The sequence below is a fragment of the Parasteatoda tepidariorum genome, chromosome 10, assembly GCF_982258835.1.
Source record: "Parasteatoda tepidariorum strain Cologne lab strain chromosome 10, Ptep-v5.0, whole genome shotgun sequence".
NCBI lineage: Eukaryota > Metazoa > Arthropoda > Arachnida > Araneae > Theridiidae > Parasteatoda > Parasteatoda tepidariorum.
In genome coordinates this window covers 60,040,937-60,066,086 of record NC_141764.1, presented here as the reverse complement: position 1 = coordinate 60,066,086, position 25,150 = coordinate 60,040,937, and the positions used below count along the sequence as shown (strand labels likewise).

At 29.1% G+C, this 25,150-nt stretch overlaps 1 protein-coding gene across 5 annotated transcripts in view; it reads right to left on the bottom strand.

The window, feature by feature from the left end:
* LOC107446121 (uncharacterized) overlaps window positions 1-25,150 on the bottom strand; it is a 306,844-nt gene that overhangs the window by 147,473 nt on the left and 134,221 nt on the right. Inside the window, exon 1 of one of the 5 annotated variants that reach the window (XM_087153885.1) lies at window positions 24,946-25,065. The exons of 3 other annotated variants lie outside the window; for them this stretch is intronic. The gene's annotated coding sequence lies outside the window, so the exon portion shown is untranslated. Of the gene's footprint in view, window positions 1-24,945; window positions 25,066-25,150 lie in introns of those variants that run through there. One more of the 5 variants, XM_087153890.1, reaches the window with a different exon arrangement.

Below are 25,150 nucleotides of genomic sequence, written 5' to 3'. Positions count from 1 at the left end.
TATATTTTTAATTATGTTCTTTATCTTACTTTGGGAGCAAAATAATTTAATAAAATTATAAAAAAAAGGTTTATGTTATTTCATACCCGTATGAAATTTTTTCTTAAAAATGAAACATGATATTTTAAACGAAATATGTCACTTTTTCAATGAAATTATTATTCAAAACATACACGGAAAAAAAATTCTGGTAAAATTACAGTTCTGTGAGGTAATGATATTACCGGTAAAAAACAACAACATATAATTGGCTAATTTTAATGCTTTAATGCTCAATTTTATTGCTGGTATGGTAACGACCGGGAATGCGGGTTTTCAAAATTATATTTCTTATTGTTAGACATTTAGAAAAAAAAAAAAAAAAAACTTAAAAGTAAATTTAACCGAATAAATGGTTTTTATGCTATGCCGTAAAGTATCATGATAAAATTACAAAATTTTATCACATATTATAAAACCATAATTTGTTTTTAATTTTACCAAAATCTTCAACTTTTAACAAGGCCCTTCATTAAAAATTACCGAGCTTTTTGGTGTTTCCATAGAGCCAGAAATACAGTAAATTTTGCAATATTCTGGTAGCTTTGACAGTATTTTTTTTTCTCAGAATATATATATTTCATAGACATTTATTAAAATATTTTATAATGCACACTTATAAACAAAAACGAAATATTACACTATAGGTAGTACATGGCGCGCAAGCATTTCTTAACATAATGAATCCTAAGATAGTTTCCAATGCCCAACTGTGTTGTCATTTCGTCAATTCAGGCACTTACAGGGCAGATTTGTTGTCCTCTCTTTCAGGCGCACCCTATTAGGTAGGCCAACGTTGTTCCCTCAGTATGAACAGATAGTACAGAAAACGAAAGAACACCCATGCCTTGCCCGGGATTTGAACCCAGAACTTTCTAATGCAAGGCCAGTTCCTTGACCACTACACAGTCTAGTCGGCATGATTCCAAGACCAGATTGAAGCAAAGGAAGAGATCTTTGAAAATTAAATTTATATCACGCTATTAATAAAAATTACTATAGCAAATTAATTTATATTAAAAAGGAGCTCTCCACTTAATCTACAATTAAAATCAGAGCAGAACCACTAAGATCCGATCGAGACAGAAAAAGAGATCTTAGGAAGTTAAAAACATACTTTCACCTTTGCGGTGCTCTTTTGTCAAACGAAAGGAGCATCCTTCCTGACTTAATTCGCATCAAGCCAATGGCTGGTGAGCTCAGCTTGTCCAAGGGTCATTAGAAACAACAACAACAAAAAAAAACGCAACAGTAAATTAATTTATATTAAAAATGAACTCTTTACTTTTGCTATTATACTTTTTATTACATTTTCTAATTTCCCTCCGAATTATCAAGTTATATCCCACAGAAAAGACGTATAAGAAATTCTATTTCGATTGGCTTTCGATTAATCCAAGATAATGCCAATCTTACTTATAAGTTACAAATCAATATCTTTATTAATATAATTTATTACATTTATTAATTTCGCCACTCTCCTCAAACTATAAAATTCATTCTCTATTTTCTGATGACTCAAATAAATAAATTTCCATCCCCCCCCCCCAAAAAAAATCTCCAAATAAATTCTGCTTCGAGAAGTTTTCCGTTCCTTCAAGATTACATCCATCATATTTTAGTTTGCAAACATTATCTCTGCAGAAACGATGCATGTGGTGGAAAAATAATGTCTCTTCCACAAAACTGTTCCAAATAAGACTAGAATAGGAACGGCAACCGTATGACGTCCTTTGTTCCATCTTCAACACAAGGAAAGGCTCTTTGTGGAGAAAGTATTCTGTATTTTAAGGTCGTGAACCCACGCGCACAGGGGGAGGCAGAATTCGTTTTTTGTCGAATAATTGCGTGGGGTGGGGGAATCTATAGTAAATTGAATTAAATTTCCAAAATCAGATTGAAAGGGAAATATAGAGGGTTATTTGCTATGCAGCTGTAGAGTGATCTAGAAAAATCTGTCACTTTTTTTTTCTGAAAGTATTTCGTACTTTAAAGGGATATTTTTAGACCATAGAATAGCATTATGGTTGCCATAAATTGCTTTCCGTTCTCCATCATTTCAGCTTATAGATCTTGTAGCCTCATTTCAAATCAAGAACTGACATCAACACTTTTATATACACTGTCAGAAACGTAATAGTTAAATATTAATTTATTTAATTGTTATTTTACCATATTCAACCAAAACAGTTGAATAATGAAAAAAAAAAATTCAAACTGTTAACTGTGAGAAAAATCGTTTACTAACTGTTTTCACCAAATACAGTTAAACAATCTGAATTTTATCTTCGCCAGCTAGGTCCGCCTTATGAAGCCACGTAATTCTAGGTACATACAGTAACCCAGAGTTAGCCAATCACATGACCAGATGAATGCGGATTCGAATCCCAGCGTTGGCATCACAAAATGTCTACTATTTCTTCAACGCATGACGAGTTTTCAGTATCCTGCTCTCCCCAGTTGGTGACGAAGGACTATAAAAGTACGAAACTTTCATCCACACAAAGATGACCAGAAATATTGGGATTATAATAGTGCATTCACGTTTATTCTAAAGAGAAGATTCTAAACACGTATTGTATTCTAAAAAAAGGGATAGTCAAAACGACCAGAATATGGTAAAATTTACAGTGTTTCTGACTGCATGGAAACACCAAAAAGCTCGCTAATTCTTACCGAAGCGCTTTCGTAATGATTTGGTAAAATGAACAAAATATGGTTTTATAATATGTGATAAAAATTTGGTAATTGTATTAATTTCGGCAATTCCATGAAGATCCCTTTACTAGAGCATGGTTAATAAAACCATGTCTTAGGTTAAATTTATTTTTCAGGTTTGTATTTTTTACAAAATGATTAATAATATGAACTACAGTTGTGAAAACTACAATGTCCGGTAAGCCGCTACCATATAAAGGAAAAATTAGCAAATGAATGGTTTAAATACCATATACTTTGGTTTTATTAACAAGAATTATTTTTTTTTTCTTCCCCAGAATTTTTGACCGGGTAGAATACTTCAATTTTAACTATCTAAACTGTCTAGGAGTTATGTGTAATATAAAAAGTTATAATGATAGATATTATAGAGTTTTTAATAAAGGGATTGGAATTTGCCAAACCACAATATAGACAAAGCTTCAAATACAAAATCTATGAGAATTGTCGGTATAAATGGTACAAAACCAGAAAAAGGTTAGCGGGTTTTTTTTTCAATAACGGAAGTAACTCAATTATAAAATACAATGCGATGAAATGAGCGATAATTAAAAATATCAATTCATCGAATGGACGGAAAATTTTTCCGAAACAATAAAAAACAAAAAAACTATAATAAGCTACTCTTCCCCTTTTTTGTAGAAAAAAGAAGTCAAAAGAAAAACAACGGTACAATATAACCATAACTGCGAAACACTAATTATAAACATCGTTAACATCTAACAAAATAGTATAGAAAAATATCGTGAGGTTTCTGAAATGAATGCCAAGCCTTATTAGAGAATAGTAGCAATTGTTTTTCGCCAAATTTCCTGTAGTCTGGTCTACCTAAGGTTAAAAAGGTTTATTAAAATGAAAAGTAGTGCCAATGTCAGCGTTGATTTCTAAAGACAGTGATGTTCAAAAATGAATTAAGTCAAAACAAGGTCAGTTTGGAACACGAAATGAGGAATTTGAATTTGAACCCGCCCAAAAGAAAAAATTGATATTCTCTATTCTTCTAAGTACTACTAAGGTATAGAATTGAAGATAATTGAACTATTGTATGTCCGTTCATTCTGAAAGTTATTCCTTTAAAAATAGTATTATTTAGGGTAAAAACCGGCAATTTCGATTTTTGTTTCCCTTATTATCCATATTTTATAATTTTATTTTATAACCGTAGTTGAACAACCGATCCAATTTTTGAGTTTACGACTTCCGATATTCACCTCCCTAGGCTTGTAATTTTGAACTCAATACAAAAGACAAAGGAACCCCTGGATCGAGTATTGAAAGAAATTTGTCTTGGGGGAAGACTGTTTGATGTAGCTAACCCGCATTTGCGTTACATTGAGAAGAAAACGACGAAAACCTCTCACGATTAGCCTGACTGTAAGGGGACTCTAACCCATGATACCACTGAGGTTATTTTACGTCAGCACTGTGGTCGGTGTGAGCCGAGTGCAGAATTCGTGTCGTCCAGCCATCGCTGGGATTCTAACCTGGGTAACCTCATTGACAAGCATTATAATTTGTTGTAGAGCTGTTATCGTGACATGAAAAGTTTGTAGTTTTTAAGTTCAAATTTGCCCTTATTTTAAAAAATATTTTGTAATTTTTTTAAACTTTACTTTAAATTTTTAATTTTACGATCCCTACTTCACAAATATAATTTTTTTAAAAAGACAAATTGCTTAGTAAACGTAAATCTGACATTAAAAAGCTTGAAACAGTTTTCCATTTTTGATCATTAATCAATAAACAAACAATAAATAGGAAATAGAAGCAGTTAGGGGCATAGAAATCGATAGGAACAGTTAAACTTATCAGCTTTTAAAGTGAAAACTTGCACAAAGCCTTTTAAGTTAAAAATCTATTTAATTTTTCGACTATTTAATTAGATATTTCACATTTAATCAATAGAAATAGGGGCTAGTTTTATTTAAAAATAAAACGTTTATTAACTACACTGGGAAATTCTATTGAAATTCTCACTGAAATGTCTATCAATACAACAGGGCATTTCTGTTAATTAATTACACTGGAAAACGTTTTTTTCCTGCAGCATGAGATTTTCCAACCGAACTTGCATATTTTTTACATTGTTCATTTAGAATCTGCAGTCGCCTTCTCTCTCAAAGCTAAAGTCTTTTTTTTTATGGTATTTCTAGTCCTTTTTTTTTGTCGAAATGTACAAGTTTAAAAATGTACAAGAATATGCAACAGGGCGTAGCATAAATGTTACGACAAATTTCTAGGGAAGTTAGGACATCACATCAGGATCTCAGAATTAATACACAACTTTCATAATGAATATGCAACCCCAGGATTAAAATTGCATAAAATCTCATACCCGGAAATGTCGTCATACGCCACTAGGAACGCTTCCCTATTTCTATTATGAACTGTTTCTTCGTATGCTTCAGATTAGACTATAATAGGGAAGCTCGGTGGCTGAGTGGTAGCGCTTCGCGTTCCCATGCCACAGGTTTTGGGTTTGATCCTCGGGTCGGGCAAGGTTGACTCAGCCTTTCATCCCTTCAGTGGGTAGATAAATGAGTACCAAGCATGCTTGAGAACTAAGCACTGGGGGTTTCGCGTTCGGCTGACCACTTCACCGGAACGTCTGTTCCTGCTCCCCAAAGCCTGCACCCCAAGGTCAAGAAAACAGAGATGGGCACAGTAGGCCTTGGCCCTCAATGGGCTGTCACGCCACTGAGTTTAGTTTAGGGAAGCTCCCATAATTCGATGATATTTCCGGGCTTGGGTACCTAATGATGTGCCTTACCTCCCCACGAAATTTTCCTCAATATTTACGAATATGTAACGTATTTTAACATTTATGAACGCAATAATAATACATAACGTTTCTAAACTTGAATATTTCTACAAAAAAAAATTCTTTTTTATTCAATGCCACTTAAAAACAAATGTGTAGTTTTAGGAGTCAAACTAATTTCAGTTTGAAAACCCTACACTCGAATTAGGCAAAATTTTTCCCCACTGTTATTTATTATTTTTTTATTATTTATTCACATAATGATTTTTTCACCATAAAAAGAATATTAAAAAAAATATTCATAGTAATTTTTATTTTGTTGAAAAGTTAAAAAAACATTGCGAACTACATTTCCTATTTTTTGTGAAGAAAAAAAAAAGATGTGTAAGGAAAACAACGGTAAAATAACCATAAACATAAAATTGTAATTACGAAAACCTAACAAAATAGTATAAAAAATTGTGAAACTTCGAAACTGAGAGCCAAGCCTCATTAGACATCGGTGGCAATTTTTTTTTTTTCTTCAGATTTCCTGTAGTCTGGTGAGAAAAGCTGATCTAAGGGTTCATTAAATTGAAAAATAGTGCCAATGTCAATGTTGCTTTATAAAGATACGATGTTCAAAAAATGAATTAGGTAAAAAAAGGTGAGTTTAAAAGAAGAGAAGCAGAATCGGAATTAAAGCCGAACATAAAACTACATTAATCTAAGACAATATTAATCTAAAACTATAAACTAAAACTATTCTGTATTGAACTCTGAGCTTGAAGATAATTGAAAAATTTATTGTATTTTACAAGAAGAATAAAATTCTGTAATTTTATTCTTCTTGTAAAATATTGTATTTTACAGGAAGAATAAAGTTACCGTACTGTATGGTAATGACACCAATACCATAATTATGGTTAATAAAACTAAAATATGTGGTATTTTATTTTATAACAGTTGTTGAACAGCAGACCCAATTTTGGGTTTACGACTACTAATGTTCAACTCCGTAGCAATTTTGAACCCAATTCAGAACATAAGGGAACTCCTGGATCAAGTATTGGGAGACATTTGCTTTCGTGGAGGGTTTTTTTATGGAAAAAAACCGCATTTGCGTTACATGGAAATGAAGACCACGAGAACCTCCCATGGTTCGCCTGAGGGCAAGGGGACTCTTGCTCATGATCCGTCTACCCCTGAGGATATTTCACGTCAGCACTGTGGTTTGTGCAAGCCGGATGCGAGATTCGTATCGACCAGTCATCTCTGGGATTCGAACCTGGTTCACTTTATTGGAAGGCGAACGCTCTATCCCCTGAGCCATTGCGGCTCAATATAAGGTATTTGATACACTCATTTGGTAATTTTTTTTTGTTCATATGATAGCAGTTTACCGGAATTTCTGACTTCAAAATTATAGTTCTTATTACCACAAATTTAGTAAAGCTAACAAAACAGAAAAATAAATTTAACCGAATAAATGTTTTTTATACCATGGTCTAAGGAATCATGATAAAATCAACAAATATTACCACATTTACCAAATTTTATTTTGTATTTATTTTACAACAGATTCTTCATCACATGCAAAATACGAAAAAAAAGAAGGAAAAAAAAACTACCTTTTTAAATGATAAAAACAAGAAGTCAAAAGGAAATAAAAACCATAACCGCGAAGCTCTAATTATAAACATGGTCAACATCAAAGAAAATGTATATAAGATATCGTGAAAATTCCTAATTGCTTTCTTAAAAAACAGTGGATATTTTTCTCCAGTACGAGATGCCAATCAAGGATTAAAAAGGTTTATTAAAATGGTAAATGAGAACCAGTATCAGAGTTGCTTTTTAAGAGTAATGATGTTCGAAATAGAATTTAGGTAAGAAGAAGGTCGGTTTTAAAACACGAGAAGCAGAATTAGAATTAAAGCCCGCCCAAAACAATTTGATATTTTCTACCTGTCTCCAAGTATTAAGATGATGAAATGAATATAATTAAGCTATTTATTGTACACTTTAATGGAAGTTCCTATTCTTATTTTGAAATAGCATTATTAAGTAAACGTTAGTTTGATATTAAAATCTATTTAAAATAGCTTTTTTAGATTTTTTGCATGACCTTTCCATATAAGAGAAATAAATGAACAGGAAATAAACAATATAAATTTAAAAACTTTTGAAGGCCAAGGTACAAAGTTTTTTTTATTTTTATTCAGCTCAAGTTTAAATTGATAAATAAGATATTTAAAACTTAATTAATATCATTGTATATTAGCTTTTATTTAATAATAAATTTTTTTTACTTGATTTTTAAAATCAATTATCTATTTTCAAGTATTTATTTACATAATAATTTTTTCATCGCAGTAGCAATATCAAATATAAAATTAATTGAATGGATAAAAAATGCAATAAAAGGAAAGCAACTTTTTCTTGAATGAGTTGACAATTATAGCCTTTTATACAATTTTTAAGAAATACAATGTTTTAATTAGCTGTAAAGAAATTCCGGGTCAAATTGCGGCACAATTTTTACCGCACAATTTTACGAAACAAAAAAATATGATACACCGAAATTTTTATTGTAATATTTAATGCAAAATCACTGTATCACTTTATTTAAATAAATATATTTGTAAAAATTACGGTATAATAATTTGCGATAAAAAATTCCTTTCAAGTATGATGCACCCAGGGTGTCAGTACTTTTTACCGTAATTTGATTCGGAATTTTTTACAATGTATACAATTTAAAGACAATAGCCTGGTCGGTAGGGTGCTGGGCCCATGTCCAAGAGGTAGCGGGTTCGATCCTCACCGGCCGAAGACTCCCCGTGTAGTAAATGGTGACTGATGCACGTTAAATCTGTCGAGTCTCAAACTCCTCCATGTTCCCACAACAAATCAATACCTCTGGGGGTACTGATCCAGGAGTTTCCTTGTCTTCTGGATTGGTTCAAAATTACAAGGCTACGGAGTTGAACGTAAGTAGTCGTAAACCCATGAAATTGGGTCGGCTGTTCAACGACGGTTATAAAATAAAATTTAAAGACAAAATTAATTTGTGAGTAATCGAATCATTAAGCATCATTCGAAATTGTTCGGACAAAGATAATTGTTAAATAGTTGCGCAAATTACATATTTAACTGTAAAAGTATTATTATAACTCTTTCATTCAATCTTCAGGTTTTTATCTGATTATTCAAATGAAGCTTTTTATCCGCAGGTAAAATTTGTACTGGTTTTGCGCTGTATTCAGGGATCCGGAGCAAGAAATTAGAACTCTTTGAAGCTGTATTTTCCCTGGAGATGGAGCCAGTGTTGGAGGTCTAAATTTTTCCATGCTCCAGCAATTTAATTGTATCCTAGAGAAATTAAAGTAGACTTTCTTAGCATTGTTGTTGCTCTCGTAAACCAATAAGGCTACAGATCTGCACTTTCCAGTGGCGCCATCTATGACCGAGAATTCGACTTCTGCTTCACACATGCGTCACAGCCTGTTTTACAAGGAGGAAACATTCACACACCGTCCATCCGCAGATTGTAATTTTGACCAGAACCAGAGCACGATCAATCAGAGCACCATTATCCAGTGAATGGTATGGGAGCTAGGAGAACTTTGTAACCCCAACAGATTTAGCGTACACCGGTTACCATTTTAGTCGGCAGTCTTTGGACGGCGGAGATCGAACTCACGACCTCTTAAACATGGGTCTAATGCTCAACCATCGAGACTATCCCGGCCCTTTCTCTAGCATTGAAATACATTTATAATGTTTTGAGATCAAATATGAAGAATTTATTAGATTCAATTTTCTTCTTGAAAATGAACAAGTATCTTAACCATGAATCACATTAAATTTGTATTTTCTGTGAGAGCAGATGATTATTTTTGCATTTTTTAAAGTTACTTTTTACAATAAAAATTTCAAATTAAAATTTAAAAATTCTAAAGAGTACATAAATAAATAGTTAAATTGCCAGAGCCTTAGCAGAGTCGAGGGTAGAATTTTTAGCTTATTATCTGGAGCGATATAAGGACAGAGTAAAAAGCAGCATAATTATATAATATCCGGTAGCGAGCAGTGAAATACTGTAAGAAATACACTGTAAGAAATTCCAGATCAAATTACGGCATAAAGTATTGGCACCCTAAGTGCAGCATCCTATAATCTATTTTTATCGTAAAATTTTATGACGTGCTCTTTACAGTGATATTTATTTAATTACAGTGATTTTACATTAAATATTACTGTAAAAATTACAGTAGATCATATTTTTTTCCGTGACACTTTACTCGGTAAAAATGGATTTTACAGTAAAAAATGAAGATACACCGAGTCCCGGTATTTCTGATGGTAGTTTGACTCGAAATTTTTGACATTGTAGAACCTAATTGAATCAAACGATTGTGCTTAATAAATGAGTTTTTCGTTAAAATATTCCTGTCATTGCTATATTATCTTATTAAATATTTCTAACTGCACCTAAGATAATTAAAAGCCTTTATTAACTTATTTCCACAATTTTGAGGTATTATGCGTTTCTTCTTTTATGTATTTCACTCATAATCACTATGTTAAATTATATGATAAGTATTAGAATGTACCCTAACAATTTTCATAAAAAAGAAGGATGTTATTACTTAACTCGCATTATATTTAAGTAGTTAACTATTCATAATAAACAAATCAGCAGTTTGCCTGACCTTCTTATTTTAAATTGTAAAGAGTGAAATGTAAGCATTTATAATTTATTTCCTCACAAACAAACAAAGCAAAAAAAGAAATTACTTTAAATAAATATAATTTGAACAAATTGAATAGCTAACACTTGCTTGCCTTGAAAATGTGTTTAAAAATATTCTTTACAATAATAATAAGAATAATAACGTAATTGTTAATTATATTTATATTGCTAATAAATAATTGTTAATAGCTTTTAGGTCTTAAAAAAGAGGACGACTATTTTAAGAATGTTTAAATAAAACTATTTACTATATACAATCAAAAATAAAGAGCATTAAAATCTGCCAAATTTTTGACAATTATAAAACTTAAGGTAGAAAAAAAAAAGAAAGCCAGACATTACTTAACCAAACAATATGCATATATTTATGATAAACATAAGATAACTACCAATAAATAATTGTTAATAGCTTTTAGGTCTTAAAAAAAGACGACGACTATTTTAAGAATGTTTAAATAAAACTATTTACTATATACAATCAAAAATAAAGAGCATTAAAATCTGCCAAATTTTTGACAATTATAAAACTTAAGAGGGGAAAAAAAAGAAAGCCAGACATTACTTAACCAAAAAAATATGCATATATTTATGATAAACATAAGATAAATACTAACATAAGAAACTTCTATAAATCAGTTAACTATTCAAATAACAAGAAATAGACCATTTTAGTTTAAGCCTTTTGACATTATGAGAATTACATCGCATATATGGAGATAACTATCAACTAAATCCAACTATACCAGACTCATCGACTGAATTAAAACTATCTTGATCTGTGCTTCAAGCGATGGATTTTTTATTTCTGTGCTGTCCACAGATAAAACAAATCGGATTCAGAGACATACAAGAAGAAGAAAGAAAAAAAGGATTGAAAAGACAACTCAATGCTATCTTCCGCAATTGGAAAAACAGATTATGACAGGCATCTGTTAACGAGCAGAGAACTAAATCGCTTTACCAACAAGGACCAGCAAGGGGATTTTTACCAGAGCCGATTTCTTTTAGAATTAATCGCCCATCTGGACCGGACGTCATTTCCTAATATGTTTGTGGGAAAAAGAAAAGAAAAAGAAAAATTAAAAAGTTTAAGAAAAGTAGTTTTGATATTGAAATGGAAGCTTAAGAGAAAAGACAACCCAGACAGCTTTAAGTATGTTTTATGAGAGCAGTTTATAACTGGTTCTTGAAATGGTTTCTTTTAAATTGTCTGGACATGGGTTATAGAAATTGAAAAGTAAATAAAAGTATTTCTTTTCAGAATCCGTAACTAAAGGAACAAACTGGAAAAAAAAATAGCTAGAGTTAATGAAAAAGACCAGTTTTGCATAGCTTAATAGAGACCCAAGTCAAAATTCTTGATGGTCCCATCAAATAATTTTGATGGTTTATGTTGGTTTCAGTGCGATGTGTGATGGTCCAACATCATTTGATGGTCACCATCATTTCCATTATGCATTCATGGTTTTTGATATGCTAACAAACTTCCATCATTCCATGATAGAAAATGCTACTTTAATACACTAGGATGGTTAACCATCAAGAGAAGTTTGATTCTCATAAACCATCATTCCATGATAGAAAATGCTACTTTAATACACTAGGATGGTTAACCATCAAGAGAAGTTTGATTCTCATAAACCCTCATTCCATGATAGAAAATGCTACTTTAATACACTAGGATGGTTAACCATCAGGAGAAGTTTGATTCTCATAAACCCTCATTCCATGATAGAAAATGCTACTTTAATACACTAGGATGGTTAACCATCAAGAGAAGTTTGATTCTCATAAACCATCATTCCATGATAGAAAATGCTACTTTAATACACTAGGATGGTTAACCATCAAGAGAAGTTTGATTCTCATAAACCAACAATCCATGATGATCCGTGATATTCCATGATGGTTCCAACTATACATTTTCATGATGGCTTAATGGGAATTCTTGTTGGTTCTCAGGAATAAACCATCAAGACAATTTTTTTTATGTTAGCCCATCATAAATCAGTCCGAATCCCTACATTGGGATGATGGTGGTTCATGATCGTTCCAACATTTGATTTTTAAAAAATTATGATGGAAATTTCTGATGGTTCAACATGAAAAACATTCAAAACAAATTACTATTCCTATGTTGGACCATCATAAATTAGTCCGAATTCGTATATTGATGTGACGGTTACTTATGTTGGTTATCATCAAAAAGCATAATGGTTCTTGATGGAATTTCTGATGGTTGCCATCAAGACTATGTTGGTTCATCATTGGAAAACCATCAAAAATTTCGACTTGGAAAGTTTTGGATTTTAATTAGGACTACTTTTTTCCTCAACCATTATCTATTATACTTAATTTAGAATGTTCAGGTTTGGGAGCGTGCGATTTCAGGTTCGTATCCCTTTCGGGATATTTAGGTTCACATACTATTTCCTCGCATAGTTGTCGACATAAATGAGGGATATTTTCAAGGTTTTCATCTCCTTGTGACACAGAAGTTAATACTAAAAAAAATGGATATTTGCTTAAAGCTTAACACTGGGATACGCTTGAATATTTTAAGGTTGATGTAAAGTGGCAAGTTTACGGAATTGAATAGTTAGCTTTTACAGTCAGTAATGTATTTCAGCCATCTGGTACACCTATTCGTAGTTAGCGATTTAAAAATAGGAGAAATGGATATCAAGACATGTTAATATTTAACATAATATTTTCTTTGTCATATGAGTTGGGGTCAAAAATACCAATATTACAGAGTTAAACAAGAAAAATATATTATCTTAAAATTAATCATTGATAATGATAAATTAAAATATAATGCATTCTAACTAAAAAAAAACTTGATAACACACGGAGAAAACATATTCATTAAAACTACCTTTCTTGTTTTTTGTATGGTAAATACATTTCAGGTAATAAAATCAAAATATACAGTATTAAAACCATTTATTTGGTAATTTTTCCGTTCGTACGGTAACAGTTTACCGAAAGTTCTGGCTTTAAAAACTATAGTTTTTATTACCACACATTTAGTAAAAATACAAAATTGAAAAGTAAATTTAATAGCATAAATGGTTTTTATGCCATGCTCCAAGGTATAGTAAAATTATTAAATTTTACCACATTTGCTAGCGAGCATCATGGCAATACAACCATATTTTATGGTTCATTTCACAAAAAGTCATTACCAAAGCTCTTACCGTGCTTCTTGATGTTCCAACCCATAGAGCCAAAAACGTGGTAAAAGTGACCACATTCTGGTAAAATTTTACCATATTTTTTTTTCAGTGCATGTTATCATGCATTAAGATAACATGCTAGCATCGTTTTATTAGTCACCGAATTTATTGTTATTTTATATGACAAATACCTTATGAGGCAATGACTTCAGCCAATTTATTGTTGTGTCATCTTTACTTCTGTTCCTGTTCATTTATTTTTATTTTTGCCTTGCCATTAGAAATAAAAAAACAATATAACAAATACAATTAATCACAAGTGCTACACTACTTTTTTAGAATACGAAATAATTATCCAAAACAAAATGTAAATGAGTGTAAAAAAATGTAAATATTAAAAAAAAATATATGAAAAATGAATGAAAACCGTGCCATATGAAATAATTCCATCAAGCTTACTTTTCGTTTTATTGATCTTGATATTTGCTTTTTTATATGATCATAAAAGAAATTAATCATAAAACCAATCTTCACAAAAGCTACTCTTTCTTCTTTTTGATATTTTCCTTACTGGGAGGTCTGAGAGAAAATGGAATCATAATTACATTTATTTTACTCTCCATCCTCACCCTCCGTGATTTACTGAATGTTCGAGTACAATCTGAAGCGTGACGGAACTAAGATGGTACATGAGTGCGTTTCCGGCTCATGGTGCAACTTCCACTTGCACACTTTTCTCCGACTCAAAAATGGAGTTGTGTTTAATAATGCGTGCAATTGAATATGTGATTTCTTTTTTTATCAACGTGTAAATGCCCAACAATAGAGTAAGAATAGAATTGTTTATTGTTATTATTTTTTTTTTTACCGAAGTTTATTTTCCAGTGAACTTGATTGAAAGTGTACAGATTTTTTAATAACTATTTTTGCCTATAGACTTGCAACAACTGGTAAAAAAATAAATGTAGTTACTTATGGGTATTATTACTCGCTCGTATTTGGACATTCTTTTCATCTATTTCTTTAAATTTAAAAAAAGGAAGGGAAAAAAATTTAAATCTTGTGTTATTAAAGAATTGAAATATTTTTGCGCGGTTTGAATCAATTGTACTCAATATAACAATTAATATTTTTTTTGACTCCTTAATGGTGACATAATTTTGAAGGAAACGGTCCTAAAAAGGCATTTTTTTTATTTAAGAAATTTATATAAAACTACGTGTATATGCAATATATATGCTTTATTTTAATTTTTGAGTTAATTTTTTACATGTTTCATGAGTGCTGACATCTAGTTTAAAACAAGCTTTTGATGATTATGGGGATAAAAAAAAAATAGAGTACTTTAAACTTCTTAGGCCATTACTATTGAACGCACCAGTCCGGAAATATCACGGGCACGAGAAGTAGAGGGCGAAACTTCAACCCATCGTTTTGACGAAAGTGAGAAGGAAGAGGTTACAGAAAACATGGTGTATAGTGGTGCAACTTCTGTTCAGGTCAAACAAAGAAACCGGCCACAAAACATAAAGTTTAACTTGTATGTTAACATGATTGCAGAAACTTTATATAATAGTTCAATGTGCACCAAAAAATTTCGGCAGTAAAATGAAGAAATCTGGTTGTTTACAATTAAACCTGCTTTTGTCACGACGTTTTAACGCAAATTAAAGATTTAAATGAGTTGGAGTAATCGATAGTGTAAAGAAGCAGCAAGTAATAAATGCAAGAGGAATTTCTGCATTATAAAAAATTTTGATCACATTAAACTGTAACCTGTAAACTGACTGAAACTTAAATATGCAGTCAAACTGAATCACAGTATCGTGCAAGTTAATCCATCTTATACGTATTTAAAATTACATACGTAATTCTTCTCTTGTACAACTTGAAAAAAAAAAAAAAAAAAAAAACGTGGTCCCACTTAAAATAAAAACTTGTTAAACTTGAATGCAAGCGTAGTTCAGCTTCGAAGGGAATATGAATAATTAAAAAACAATAATAATAAATAAATAAATAAATAGAAGATAAAAAAACTTCTGCTAAAATTACCGTACTGTATAATAATGACATTTCTGGTGAAAAAAAAAATCGTAATTTAAAAAAAAACATTCATTTAGTAATTTTTCGTTCATGTCTTCAAGCTACCTGTATAGTTTTTTTTTTTTTTTTTTTTTGATATTATCAGTCAAACATAAATGCGATCTTTTGCTATATATAACGTTTTTAAACTTGTATATTTCGTCAAAAATAAGACTAAAAATGTCCTGTTTAAAAAGTCGATAGATTTAAGAGCCTAACAAATTTAAGATCTGAAATCTCCACACCCGAATTAGGCAAGATTAAGTATTAAGTGTAATCATACTAAATAAGATTATACGTTAGCATTAGCAATTTTCGAAAATTTTTAACTGCCTAAAAATATCAATTAAATGATTTATTTCAAGAATTGATTCATGAAATATATAAGTAGTGCGTATTTGTCTCTCTGCGTATATGTTTATTAAATATCTAGACAAATGGAAGATAGGGGTTTTTATAAAGGCAGTTTGCACCTGTGTTTTCAACAATATGTGACGAAATTCATAAACATAATCAAGTATATTTGTAACACATGCGCTTGTCAAAACAATGAAGCCTGTCATATGGGTTACATAATTCGCATTACATAGTAAACATTACGCAACAACGGGATTAATAATACTACGCAAGTATACCTACATAATTATTTAATAATGGCTTATTTGTAATCAAATACGAAAAGTAAAAATAATTTATTAGTTCCGAATATATAGATTTTAATCATATCCCAATCTAATGTCTATTCAAAGTCAATCTAATAATCCAAACTAATGTATTTATTGTATAATAAATAGCAATTAACATAATCTCAGATGTACTAACTGATAATACGCATATTATTCCCAATATATAATATGTCGATATTTTAACGAAGGAAATATATTAAACATAATGCGTAATGTAACGTAAGTATCAGATCAACACAAATATGTCATTTTAAGCTTGTAGGTTAATAATGAAAATGTAACTCATAAATGCCTGACATTCCTTTATAAGGGAAGTAAAATTTCATAATAATTTCACAGGAAATGTTTTTCGATATAAAATTATACTTGTCAGTATTAATTCTTTTAAAATTTTTATAATTGAAAACACATATAAAACATTCGGTTGATAATCTACACTGTAAAAAATATCACTTAAAACTGCGGCAAAAAGTACCGAAGCTCATATAGCCGGCAGTTTCTACCGTAAAATATATTTTAACAGAACACATTAATAAAAAAAAATTGATAAACCTCGTAAATTTTACAGTAATAATTGCCGTAAAATCAGTGAATAACTCTAATTAAATAAATATTACTGCGAAAATTGCGGTATAGTATTCTATGGTAAAAATAGATTCAATGGTAAAATGGATTTTACGGATGATGCTCCCAAAGTGCTAGTACTTTATAGTGCAATTTAATCGGAAATTCTATACAGTGTTTAATAAGTCGATATTATTGAGAACGAATCATATTAAACGTAATATATGTTATTAGATCAACACACAAAATATGTCATTTCAAATTTGTAGGATAATAAAAATTTAACTCATAAATGCCTAACATTAATTTATAGCATAAAATTTCAACATAATTTAATTAATTTTTTTAATTAGAAGGCGTAAATTAGAAGAAGACGATAAGATTTATGAAATTAGAAGAAGACGATAAGATGACTTATGAAATTAGAAGACGTAAATATTTATGTCTTTAAAATTTCATTAATTTCATCAATCATTCATTTTTTGCAATACCCAGAAGAATTCATTAACACAGTTATTAGTATTCAGCAGAGTCTTTAAATACTATTATAAGAAAACTCTATGATAGAATCATACAAAACTTTAGAATTCGATAGCTCTGTTGTCATTTTGCAAGAGATTCCACAAGTTTGAGTATTTTCAACTTTTTAAATAACAATAGCGTTCCAAAACGAATTTTTATTTACGTTGTTTTCCCATTGAATTCCTTTAATTTATTATTAATAAATAAAGTATTATTTAAAAAGTACGTTTTGAGCACTAATGGGTTAATGATATTGATCGCCAGTTAAATTTTAAAACACTGCTAAAAAATATTTACCGTGTATATAGAACACTCAGAAATAAAGTATAGTCAAAACCACCAGAATATAGTAAAATTTACCGTGTTTCTGGCTCTATGAGAACACCAAAAAGCTCAGTAATTTTTACAGAAGCGCTTTGGTATTGACTTTGGTAAAATTAACGGTGAAATATTATGTTATAATAAGTCATGAAATTTGATACATGAGGCAAAATTTGGTATTTTTATCATGACACTTAAGAGCATGACATAAAAACCAATTATTCTGTTAAGTCTACTTTTTTCAGTTGAGTTTTTCTTACTGAACGTTTGGTAATAAAAACTATAATTTTGAAAACCATAATTTATGGTAAATCTTTAATATACGAGGGGGAAAATTAACAAATGAATGGTTTATAAACACCTTATATTTTGATCTTTTTACCAGGAATGTCGTTACCATGTAGTACGGTAATTTTACCATAATTTTCTTTCTCTGTGAAAATTGTATTGTGTGTTAAAAATGTCTAAAGAATTAATCATTGTTAAATACCATTATCTTTTTTCTTAACTGAAATAAAAATTTTGACAAGTACATTTCCCCCTTTTTTTGATAAATGACGAATGAGGCCGACGCTAATTTTTTTTTTTTATATCGTATTCAGTTTTTTTTTATTAAGTAACTATTTAGGTTATGAAACACAAAATAAGTTGAAGAATGACAATTTATTTCCAAGTTGAAGCACAGACATTAAGCACTCGCGGAACGCATAAAAACTGCAATGATTTTTCTAAAAGCTATTTAGAGAAAAATGATTGTGTCCAACACAATTCCTTTATGTCATTTTATGTTAGACGCAACTTCAAATATAATAGAGAAAAAATTCCTGCACAGTCATAAGATAGTTAAGAAATAAAATCTATAAAATAAACAAAGATGTCGTAGCCAGACTTTGATTGCTTGAAAAATGCTATAATTGGAAATTCTATCTTAAATCATAACATGATTAAGGGATGAAGCGTTTGAAGTATTGGGCAGTATATAACAGATTATTGTACGATAAAATAAGGTTTATATGTATTTTTTAGGAAGAAATTAAAAGAAAAAATACGTAATTAAATAATAAAACTCAAGATTAATCGTAGAATGAAATTAAATGATATAATTTTCGTTTTTGTATAAAAATAAAGTTATAGTCTTGCGTAATTTCATGACTATACATTGCTACCAGAATATGGTAAAATTCACTGCGTTTCTGGTTCTATGGGAACACCAGAAAGCTAAGTAACTTTTACCGAAGCGCTTTGGTAATGATTTAGGTAAAATCAACAATGAAATATGATTTTATAATGTGATAAAATTTGGCAAATGTGGTAAAATTTGATAATTTTATCATGATACCTGAGAGCATGGCATAAAAACCATTTATTCGGGTGAATTTACTTTCAGTTTAGTATCATTTACTAAATGTGTGGTAATAAAAGAACAATAATATTGAAAACCAAAATTTCTGGCAAACCGTTACCATATGAACGAAAAAATTATCAAAATAATTGTTTAACTGGATATTTTGTTTTTATTAACTAGAATTATGTTTCTTTTAACCAGAAAAGTCATTATAATACAGCACGGTAATTTTAACAGAATTTTTTTCTCTACTAATACATCTCTATATTATCAAAATCTTAATTATTATCGTCCCAATACACCAGTTTTTAAAATGCAACGTATGAACAAGAATTTCATGTTCGACAAAAATTTGACCAAAAAAGTATTACCACAGTCAAAATGTATCAAGCATCCAGTTGATAATGTATTTTTCATTTTTGCCTAAAACTCGAAATTATATTTTCACTACATCCAAAAGTAAACGTTAAGTTTGAAGTTCGCCTAATTTTATATTAACTAATTAATATCTGCTCAACAAATATTTTAGTAAATACAAATGTAAGAATACTATTTTTTCATCAAATCTCGCATAACTTTGAATTTAAATAAAAAATTTTTTTGACATTTTGTGATGCTTTGTAAAGGTTTTCGATTTTTTTCCACTTCATTGTAAGACTTTTTAATATGGATTAAACAGGTATTTCGCTTTGGCAAACTTTTATGATTTTTCCGAAAATTTTCTCTAAAACTTAACGTAAGATCTATATTTTTTTGGCGGAGAAAATTAATATTTTCTAAATAAAAGTTGTTTCAAAACGGAACATGAAGCTGTGTGAGGAGTACTTTTATAAGAAAATTTAAAAATTGAAATATCATTGAATATTATGAAAAAAATACTTCAAACCATAATTTTTTTTTTTAAAAAAAGGTATAAAATGTTTTGAGACAAAAGTTTAAAAAATGAAAATTAAAATTATAAGGAGCTGAAGTTTGTGTTGAAATGTTGAGTTCAATAAATTTCAAGAAAAAAGTTCGAAATCTTTTTGAAATATCTTTCTGATTTTTTTTCCATTAACATTTTCATGGTGCTTTTTTAATTTTATTACATTTTCAAATACAGGAAGACACTTTACAGTGTGTTGATACCCAACATCGTGTTAAATTACTTGCAGTTCCAATATGAACCATATTATTGTTACCTAAATTAAATTAAACCATTTCAAACTTAATTGTACAATACTGATGTTCAACATGAATGGAAATATAACTGAATTTAAACACCATAGTATGGTGGCAGCAAAGTTGCACGATATTTTGGTTCAAAGGATAGTTGTTTTTTTTTTCAAATTTTATTTATTTTTGTAATGAATATGTGTGATTATTTTTTCGAGGGCTCTGTTGTCACGTGAAGCAACGCTTTTCAATTAATAATATCCCATCTCTTAACTGTTGCGAGTTTTGTAACAGTTGTTGATAACTGTTAGGTTTAAATTTTACCAATCCTTAAATAGAACCCTCTATGCTTTTTTTATTTTTTTTTATTTTATTTATTTATAAAAAATGGCTCAAAGGGTCAGTATGAAAAAACGACAGTTTTTTGAAATCGAAAGTTGTTTGCGAGCTAGTTTTTTTTAGACATTTAAAAAGTCATTTCAATGCAGCATTGACTGGAAAATTGAGAATTAATCATAAATTTCAATAATTTTTAACTGTTAGAGAAATTTTTGCCAAATTGAAGATTTTTTCCGTTAGGTGAGTTATTTATCCCTTGCGAAAATCAGATAGTTTTGTTAAGTTCAGATGATTAATAATTTCTTTTATGGAATATCCAGTTTAAAAGTATACTTTTGTTTCAAAATTTTAGCCACTCCATCTAAGATTTTTTATTTTTTATTTTCTTGGCAAAAGAGCTTTGAAAATGTCCCTAAGAGGAAATTGCGAGAAATATAATATTTTTGTTTCACCACCTTTTATGATCTCACTAGTTTTGCAATAAAATTTCTTTATATTTGATCATGTAGTTCTTTAACAACAAATTTCGTAATCAGCTGATCACCCTGGAATAAAGAAGAACTTATAAAAACTGCTTAAAGAGATTTCCTCCAAGAGCTCGACTCATTGTAAGTATTTTGTGTGGTCTTTTGTAATTATGTTGCAAACTAATAATTCATAACAATAGTATTAGACAATTTTCATTGAAGAATAGCTTAATATTTTAATTAACAGCCAATCCCCTTTCTCTCTATTCTTCAGTGATAAGCTTATTCATGGCCACCATCATAAAAACGGTTGAAGAAATATGAAAGACAATAAACCATAGTTGGCGGTTGTAAAATTTTATACCAATAGCCTAATCAAAGTTTGAAACGTGAGTCGAGTTTTAATATCCTAGTCCCGATCGAAAAAAAATAATGATTTATGCGATATAAATACTAATATATCAAGTACAAACCAATGGGATATAAAATTTTTTTTTAAGGAATATAATTTCGTTTAGTTTTAATTGCCATGGAAAGTCGGTTTAATTCGTATGATTTAGCTAATTGATGTTATACAGTTTAATATTTCAGTAAAAACTTTTCCTCGTGCCTTGAAGCTAGTAAGGAGTTAATCACAATGTAACAGTTTGCGACCAACGCCCAGTCTTTCTTTCCGTATTAATTTAATATTCTTGTTCCACGAGTCATAAATGCAAACTTAAAAATCGTAAGCTGTTGCCACTAAATGTTAATCGAGAAACTCTTCATTTATATTTTCTTGCTCTTAAATTCTGCACAGTTTTACACACAGTTACAGACTACAACTTTAAATTAATTTGTTCGCCAGAAATGAAAGTAGGCATATCTCATTCGAAATTTCTATTAAAAACGATAGCTTAAATTTAATAACAATTCCATAAATCCACTATGTATCGAATCGTTTTTTTTTTAAATTGTGTGCTTTTTCTTTTAAGGCTTTTCTTTCTATTTTTGAAAGAAAAATCATGTTAAGAAATGTTTTGGGTTATCAGTTGCTCTATAGTTATAAATTGTAAGTTACGCCCATTTTGAGACTTTAATGTATTTTTACTGTATTTTCAATAGCAAACATTAAGGACGAGTTTTCTATATTTATCATTAGGAAATGATAATCCTGAGCAAAATTTATGTTGTTTATCTTTTGCTTCGGTAAAAAAAAAAAAAAAAAAAAAAAAAATATATATAATATTTTGAAAATGTTTATTTTCTACTAGAATCTAAATAATTTTTACTCAAAGGCTTAAGAGTGGTCCGTAATTTAATAGACTAAGTCTCTAATTTTGTCAAATAATCTTCCCGAAAAACATTAAAAAAGTTTTAACACATTTTATAACTAAAACAATTTATTTATTTTGATAATGACCTAATAACTTGTCTTTAAGAGTTTTTTAGTAACAAATTAAATGTCAATTTTTAATTCTTTTTTTTTGTTTATTTAATATTAAATATACTTTGAAAAGCATAATTCCAATGTAGATAGATAGTGCACAAGTCAATTAATTGTTTGATAAAGCTTTATTTATTATTTAAAATTTGAATGACTGAATGCAAATTTTAGAAAATTAATGGACAAATAAAAATCTTTATTTCTTCAAGCAAATAGGAACAGTTCTGTTTCAATACATTAACAAAATGTTTTTAACTTGTGATTACCTTGAATTGCGTGGTACCTAAACGCTTTTCTAAATACAGTTTTTTAATTTAGAAAAAAAATTGTTCAAATCTCTATATCTACAGTATAAAAAAAATATAGTTAAATAAATAATAAAAAAATTTTTTTTGTTTTAACTCGGAAATGATTTAAACATTTATGAAATAATTGAGTAAATAATAAATAAAACTTTAAAAAAAGTTGATTGAAAACAAGCGGTTGGATTTAATAAACGTTTTTATTGTGAAACAGGGAAAAAATAAACAAAAATGTTTGTCGTAAGAAATATATAGCTCAATGTCATTATGATAAAGGAAGTTCCAAATTATGTCAATTAATTTTCTTTAGATTCTTACGCTATCAAATCTATAAGTTTTGTTTACATAAAGTTGATGTAATACACAGACACTTCCATAAACAAACAAAAATTTCGCAACAATTCAATACGACTAATTATAAAAAGTATTATTTATATTAAAACGAAATGTAATATTATTATTTAATATACAGAACCAATTACATATTCAGGAACTTAATGTAAATAATAAAATTTATTTCAATGTTTAAATCATTTATGACACAAAAAGAATGATGAAGATGTTACTACAATGCGTTACTAATATGCATTCAAAGTAAGTTTGTTCAAAATATTTGTATTTTCTCTAAAAGAAAAAAAAAGTAGAAATAAAAAAAAATTCATAAACTTTACTTTAACACAAAACGTTGGTGCGCTGTAAAATATTTCTGATCAAATTCTGATAAATAGTACCGGCACTCAGGGTGCCGGATTTTTTTACCGTATAATCCATTGTTCCCGGAGTCTGTTACGGAACAAAAAGAAAACCTGATATATCGTAATTTTTACAGTAATAATTACCGTAAAATCATTGAATCAATCTAATTAAATAAATATTACTGTAAAAATTAAGGTATAATATTTTACCGTTAAAATGGATTTTACGGACGATGGATTGTACGGATATTGTACCCAAAGTGCCAGCACAAGTACCGTAATTGGACACGAAACTTTTCACAGTGTGATAAGCGTTCAGCTGCAGTTTCTTTTTCACAAAATGGAAATATCCTAATCGATAATGCGTTTTATTAGGAAGCCTCTTCTCATGATAATCTGGATTTAGGGTTAAATGTTTAATTTTTCTAATCTAAACGTTTATTTTTTAATTATTTTTTTAAATATTTTTTTTCAAAAAGGTGGAAAATAAAAAAGTTGCCCTTTTAAGATTAGGAAACATAGCGTTTGGTAACGTTTAGAACTTCTACGAATTTTTTTTTTTTTTTTTTTTGCGGTCAATAATTTTGCATAACTAATTAAATATTGCACACACAAGTCCGTTTTCATATCATTTGTTAAATTTATTGTTATAATTGTTTAAACAGTAAAAAATAATTTGGACCCTGTTATTTTAACATAATTCACGCAACAAAAAAATTTCTTTTTAAAACTCTAAGAGCATATTAATGTATACACTAAAACTCCAAAATTACTTCTTCAAAATTATTTACCAAAATAAAGTCTTACATCTTTATATAAGTATCAAAAAAATTAAGTGTTTTCCTTAAAAATTTTAAGAAATCTGTCATAAATAGTTACAATATTTAAAATGATATTTTCCCTCACACAATTAATTTGCGATTGAATTTAAAAATAATAAAAAAAATGAATAAATAAATTTAAAATTAAGAAAAATATTAAAATAAAATACAATAAAGACATAATACGTTATTTTTCTTCTAAGTGAAAAACTTTAAATTCATTAGAACTATAAGTAGATCAAGAATATTACAATGACACAAAAGCTTTTTAATAGTAATCAAATTCTGTATGAAAAAATAATAAAAAGAATACAATTTAAATAGATGTAGCTTAAAAAATATTGATAAACGATGCTTGAATTTTCCTCTCAAACTTATATTAATATTTTTATTGTTCTTTACGCAACATCAAAACGTACAGATTTTATTTAATAATGTTCGAACAAAAACATTAAAAATAGTAATGATAGAAAAATAATTGAGAGACGTTTTTATACATTTCATTCGAGCGATATTCAAATGCTATTTCAAAACGTTTGAATTTGATATATTATTCATACAAAAACATTGCTTTTAAATTAATGACGATAAAAAATTAATTAAAAAACTTTTTTATGCATTGCAATTCAGTTGAAGAAGGTTTAAAAGCGACTTCAAAACGTATGAATTCTATTTATTCGAACAAAACATTATTTAACAAAAGTAATGATGATAAATAAATATGTAAAAGACGTTTTTATACATTGTAATTCATTCGCGATATGTAACAAAATTTTAATACTTACCATTGCAAAATAAATTGAAAATTTTCTAAAGCAGTGATATGAATTTAATAGAGGAAAAGCAATATTTTCTCATAAGGTTTGAATCGCATTTATACATTAGCGGTAACTGGGATGAAGTCTAGCGCAGCAGACGAAAACGAGCAGCGGTTGCTATGCAACGATCGCAACGCCGCTGAAAATGTTATTTCCAAAAATAATCGTTTTC